The 6,905-nt window shown below is 38.9% G+C and overlaps 1 non-coding gene across 1 annotated transcript; it reads left to right on the top strand.

The window, feature by feature from the left end:
- The first annotated feature begins 2,118 nt into the window (after positions 1-2,118).
- On the top strand, positions 2,119-2,546 carry LOC126012704 (small Cajal body-specific RNA 2). The gene has a single exon (XR_007497124.1). It is a non-coding gene; the product is annotated as a small Cajal body-specific RNA 2 (non-coding RNA).
- The last annotated feature ends 4,359 nt before the right edge of the window (positions 2,547-6,905 follow it).

Here is a 6,905-nt window from a genome sequence, read left to right as displayed (position 1 = left end):
ACAATAATAATGAGAGATTTCAACATTTTGTTATCACCCCTTGATAGATTAACCTGTCTTAAATTTAAGAAAGACATGTTGGTTCTAAAGTAAGAAATAGAAAAGAGTGCATTAGTAGACATAGAGATCTCTTCATCGCAGAAAATGAACACACAGTCTTCTCCAATGTACCTTGGATATTCTCCAATAAAGATCACAAGCTGGGCCACCAAACCATTTCATTTTATTTTTTTCTTTTCTTCAAACAGAACCACATAATTTGAACCATCTTATTTCACCTCATAAATTGAGAGTGAAATAATGGAGGGTACCAAGACCAGACAGTAGTATGAACATTAAGTAGAAATAAAAAAAAAATGATCAGACTTAAACACCGAATCCAAAACCAATGACAACAGAATCAACACCCAATCTACAACATGATAGACACAGAGGGGACCATTTATACTAGCAACCCAGGTGGTATAGGAGGGGGATATGGGAGGCATGCTGGGAACAGGGGTGGAAGGAAGACAACATTGGTGGTGGGAAAGCCCCTGATTTAATGCCACTATGTACCTAAAATTTACTGTGAAAGATTTGTAATCCAATTTGGTCAAAATAAAAATAAAAAAAAAGATTAACCCTCTTAACCTTCAGTTTGTAATTTTGTAAAATAAATAAAATAATACAATACAATAATAAAAAAACTAGCCTTTATAAAACCAAGAAAATAGAAATTGTTTCTGCTATAGTGTTAGATTTAAATGCACTAAAATATAGATGAATTACAAGCAGACAAAGATAAATTACTTTAAAAAATAGAAATTTTACAGTTGACTGCTAAACAACCAGTGCACAGAGATGAGATCATAGAGAAAATAAAAAAATTTCTGGAAACAAAGGCAAATGAAGACAAGAATTATCATAATCTGTGGGACAAGGAAAAAGCCATATTAAGAGGAAAATCTATAGCTTTACAAGCATTCATCAAATAGAAAAAAGGCAATATAAATAGTTTAATGGCACAGCTGAAGTTATTGAAAAAAGAGCAACAAAATGAGCCAAAATTAAACAAAACGACCAGAAATTAATAAATTGGATACCAAAAAGCAATCCAAAAGATCAATGAAAGCAATAGTTGATTCTTTAAAAATATTAAAGCATACTTATAAACCATCAAGAATACTCACAATGAAATAATAAGCAGGATCAGAAATAAAAAAGTGAATATTTTATATCTTTATTTAAACACTGTGATTACAAACATGACTGTAGTGTGGATTCCGTCACAAAAAGAACACCTCCCTTCACCAGTGCAACATTTCCACAGATACTAAGAAATTCAAAGGACAATCAGAGATTATTTTGAGAATCTTTATGCCAACAACTAAGAGAACCTGAAAGAAATGAATACATTTTTGGACTCCTGCAATCTTTCAAGGTTGAGCCAAGATGATCAAGAGAACCTGAACATACCTACCATCCCTGAGGAAATGATGGGGTAATCAAAAGCCTTCCCAAAAATAAAAGTCCAGAACTAGAAATATTCACTTGTGAAGTCTTTCAAACCTTTAAAGAGAATCTACTGCCCATACTATTCAAGCTCTTCCAGGAAATTGAAGAAATTGAAAACTCCCAAATAGTGTATATGAGGCTAACATCACCCTGCTACCAAAGGCAAACAAAGACATCACAAAAAAAGAGAATTACCATATTTTCCTGCGTATAAGATGAGTTTTGAAACAAAAAAAGTCAACCGAAAATTGGGGGTCATCTTATACGACGAGTATATCCCGAAAAATGTTTTGATATGCCGCTAAACAAAACTGTCTGAATATTGCCACAAAACGAATTTTCCAACTCGATCCTGCACCAATCACTGCAAGGCTACTTGGAATGCCTCTCTAACTCAGCCAATCCAAGCAGGCTTTTGATGCATGCAAATTAGACAATGTTCTGGACCCGAATCTACACTGTCAAAAGCCTGCTTGGATTGGCCAGAGTCAGAGAGGAAGTCTATTACAGTATAAGCTTTGAACCTTTGCTTGTTGTGATTGGCTCACTGTGGTACATACTGTTGCAGCACAGGAAACTTCGGTCTGATACAGCGAATATAGGTCTAAACCTATGTTTTAACTGCAAAATTAGGGGGTCGTCTTATACACCCAGTCATTTTATACGCTGGCAAATACCGTATAGGGGCAGTGCGACCTGGTAATGAGTGTGTGAGCATGAGTGTGAGTGTGAGTGAGTGTGCAAGGCGAGTGTGTGTGCCCACCCCAGAGACCCTCCCCTGCCTTCACCTTGATCTTATTTGATGAATCGAACCCCCACCTCCTAGACCCACCCTGTTCAACCTGAGATGAGAAAAACTTCCCTTCTGCGAAGTCCCCCTGCTTGGGCCCTGTGTAGTGAGGCCTTCCTGGAGGTGGTGGCATCTAGTTTGGTCCGGCCCAGAGTCAGTTCCAAGGGGTCCAGTGCTCGGATGTGATGAATTGATCAGAGAGATGAGGCCGTAGGTACACCCCGGGGGCACTGATTTATCAAAGGCAATTTTGATCTGAAAAAAAAGAGACAATTATAGGACCATAATATTATGAATATGGATGCAAAGATCCTCAGTAAATTACTAGCAAATAGAGTCCAACAGCTCATGAAGCTTGTATTAAAATATTTTGCTGGCCCCTCATTCGGTGCATATATGTTTAGGAGAGTTATTTCTTCCTGCTCTACATACCCCTTGATTAATATAAAATGTCCATCTTTGTCCCTTACAACCTTCCTGAGTATAAAGTTTGCATTATCTGATATTAGTATGGCCACTCCAGCTTTTTTATGGGTGTTGTTTGCTTGGATAACTTTTCTCCAACCTTTTATTTTGAGTCTATGTTTGTTCTGACTATTCAGGTGCGTTTCTTGTAGGCAGCAGAAGGTTGGATTGAGTTTTTTGATCCATTTAGCCACTCTGTGTCTCTTAACTGGTGCATTTAGTCCATTGACGTTGAGAGAAAGAATTGTCCTGGGATTTAATGCCATCTTTATATCGAAATTTTGTGTGTCTTTTGGTCAGTCTTGTCTTAGATTAGGTCTTTCAGTTTTTCTCTTAAGACTGGTTTTGAGTCTGTAAAGTTTCTGAGCTGTTTTTTTTGTCTGTGAAACCATGTATTCTTCCGTCAAACCGGAAAGTGAGTTTTGCTGGGTACAGTATTCTAGGTGAAGCATTCATTTCATTCAGTCTTGTCACAATATCCCACCACTGTTTTCTGGCATTTAGTGTTTCTGGTGACAGGTCTGCTGTAAATCTCAAGGATGCTTGCTTGAATGCAATTTCCCCTTTTGATTTTGCTGTTTTCAGAATTCTGTCTCTATCTGTGGGATTTGTCATTGTGACTAGGATGTGTCTTGGGGTGGTTTTTCTGGGGTCTCTTTTGGTTGGTACTCTTCGAGCATGCAGGATTTGATCACATATATTTTTTAGCTCTGGAAGTTTCTCTTTATTGATGTTCTTGACTATTGATTCTTCCTGGAAATTTTCTTCCTGGGTTTCTGGACTCCAATGATTCTTAATTGTTTTTGTTGATCTTATCATAGACTTCTATGTTCATCTGTTCCCATTCTTTGACTAATTTTTCCATTGTCTGTTCATTTGCTTTAAGTTTTTTTTCCAATCTCTCCTGCTCTATGGAATTGTTATGTATCTCATCTTCCACAGCACCAAGTCTATTCTCAGCTTCTGCTACCCTGTCTCAGAGCTTATCCATTTTGTCATTCACTTTGTTTACTGACTTTTTCAGACCTTTTAGTTGGCATGTTATTTCAGTTTGGAGTTTTGTGATTTCTGTCTTCATATTTTCTTGGTTCTTATTAGTTCAACTCGATCCATGGTTTCTTGGAGTTCTTTGAGCATCTTCCATATTGCTAGTCTAAAGTCCTTATCTGAGAGGTTGATTAGTTGGTTGGTCATTATCTGATCATCAGAATTGTCATCTTCATTCTCTATGTCTGATGCTGGCCTGCGTTGTTTCCCCATTGTCACACTTGTATTGTGGGTTTTTCTACGTGTTGTGGTGGTATTCATTGGCTATATCATGCAGGCAGCACACTCCTCTGACTCCGCCCTTTCTGGATGGGCCGACTTGCCTCTAAGGGAGGGGAGTCCCCTGTGGATGAAGCCTCACACAGGATCAAATCTTAGGCCCGAGCATGCAGCAGAGAAGACAGTCCAGAGAGAAATGCTTGCTTCTGTGATCCAGCACAGTTCTTAGTGTGATTTTTTCTTCTTGTTGCAATGGTGTTCTGTTCTTAGAAAGAATGCATGGCCGTGTAGTGAAGTGGAGCTAAGTGCTCTGCTAGAGCCCCTTTTCGGCCCACTACCAAGAGGTTCACCAAAGAGGACAGTAGACAGACACACTCAGGTAGCACTCACAGTTTTTCACAGTCGGGCCCCACTCAGTCAGCAATTTCTTACTCACTCGCTCACTCGCTGGGTAGCTTCAGAATGCATTTTTTTTTGGTTCACTTCCCAGGGCTCTGAGGAGAGCTTCAAAGATTCATAAAAGACAGAGAAGCATGGGGGCCGGAGAGATAGCATGGAGGTAAGGCATTTGCCTTTCATGCAGGAGGTCATCGGTTCGAATCCTGGCGCCCCATATGGTCCGCCGTGCCTGCCAGGAGCAATTTCTGAGCCAGAAATAACTCCTGAGCACTGCCGGGTGTGACCCCCCCCCCAAAAAAAAGAAAAGAAAAGAAAAAAAGACAGAGAAGCACAGGACAGGGCTCCTTTCAGGTCCTAAGTTTCCTCAGGTTCCTCAGAAGAAGCACAGTAGGGCAGAGACTCTGCAGGTGAAGCAATCAGCACTTCACCTGACAGTCCCCATGGTCAGCCATTTCTTACTCACTCACCCGCTTGCTGGGTACCTTCAGAATGCAGTTTTTTGGGGGTTTGCTTCCCAGGGCTCTGAGGAGAGCTTCAAGGATTCAGAAAGGACAGAGAAGCACAGGACAGGGCTCCCTTCAGGTCTTCAGTTTCCTCAGAAGAAGCACAGCTGGACGGAGACTCCGCAGGTGTAGCAATCAGCACTTCACCTGGCAGTCCCCACAGTCAGCCATTTCTTACTCACTCACCCACTTGCTGGGTAGCTTCAGAATGCAGTTTTTGGGGGTTCGCTTCCAGGGCTCTGAGGAGAGCTTCAAGGACTCAGAAAAGACAGAGAAGCACAGGACAGGGCTCCCTTCAGGTCCTCAGTTTCCTCAGAAGAAGCACAGCCAGGCAGAGACTCCGCAGGTGTAGCAATCAGCACTTCACCTGGCAGTCCCCATGGTCAGCCATTTCTTACTCACTCACCCGCTCGCTGGGTAGCTTCAGAATCCATGAAGCTTATATACTGTGAACAAATATGATTCATCCAGGAATGCAAGGATGTTTTAACATATGCAAGTCAATCAACATAATACACCATATTAACAAGCGAAAAAACAAAAACTGCATGATATTAATAAATATTGAGAAAGCATTTGACATAGTCCAGCACACATTCATTATAAAAAATTATCAACACTGGAAATTCAAGGAACGTTCCTCAATATTTTCAATTCCATTTCTCAGAAATCCATTATAAACATCATAGTCAATGGGAAAAAACTAAAAGTCTTTACACTAAGATCTAGCACAGGAAAGTATGCCCCCTCCCACCACATCTACTCAATATAGTACTGAAAGTACTAGACATAGCTATTTGGCAAGAAAAAGATATCAAAAGCAACCACATAGGAAAGGGTATATGAAGCTGTCATTGATTTTAGATGACATAATGTATCTAGATAATTCTAAAGATTCTACAAGAAAGCTTCTAGAAACAATAGACTTGTAATATAAAGAGGCAAGCTTTTCTGTACACAAAGAATTAAAGAGACAAGATATTAAAAAAAAGTCCCGTTCACAGTTTATGCTCAGAAAATCAGATATCTTGGAATCAACTTAAAAAGGAGTTAAAGAACTATACAAAGAAAACTACAAACACTATTTCAAGTAATAATAGAGACACAAGAAAATAGAGACATATATCTTGCTTATGGATTAGAAAGATATACATCTCATTAAAATGTCAATACCTCCTAAAGCATTATACAAATTTAGTACAATGCATATAAAAATCCCCAAGACAATTTTCAAAGTTATAGATCAGATACTCCTGAATTTTATATGGAGAAACAATCTTCCATGAACAGGTAAAGCAATCCTTGGGGGACAAAAGATGTAGGTATAACTTTTCCAATCTTTAAACTGTACTATAAAGCATCAGACTTTAAAAGGGCTTAGGATTAGAATCAAGTCAAATCCTCAGATCAATGGAATTTACTTTAATATCCCGAGATGGACCTGCAGGTTTCTGAACAATTAATTTTTATAAAGAAGCAAGAAATACAAAGTGCAGCAAGGAAAGCCCCTTTAACAAGTGGTGCTGGGAAAACTCTTCAACAACATGCAAAAAATGAAATTATACCTCTTCTTAAAATAATTCAAAGAAGTCAAATAAAAATGGATTAAAGACCTTGAGAAATTGTACATGGAGTAAACCTAGGCAGAATACTCAATGGCATTGAATCTAAAGTCATATTTAAGGATGAAGTACTACTGCCTAAACAAGTGGAAGCAATGTTAAACAAATAGGACTACATTAAATTGAGAAGCTTCTGCATTTCAAAGGAAATAGTGAATTAGACATAAAGGCCATCCGCAAAATGGGAGAAACTATTCACCCAATACCATCAGATAAGGGGCCTCCAGCATCTTAATAATAATCTTCATAATGAGTCATGGATGTTAAGGGCTATATGTTGCCTCACATTCAGAGGGAATCCATCCTTACTTTTCATTGCAAGAGATAAGTTCTGTGCACTATATTTGTATTGGCCCAAGTTAA

The sequence above is a fragment of the Suncus etruscus genome, chromosome 6 (genome assembly GCF_024139225.1).
Source record: "Suncus etruscus isolate mSunEtr1 chromosome 6, mSunEtr1.pri.cur, whole genome shotgun sequence".
NCBI classification, from domain to species: domain Eukaryota; kingdom Metazoa; phylum Chordata; class Mammalia; order Eulipotyphla; family Soricidae; genus Suncus; species Suncus etruscus.
The sequence above is the reverse complement of the archived record's forward strand: the minus strand, read 5'-3'. Positions and strand labels throughout refer to the sequence as shown.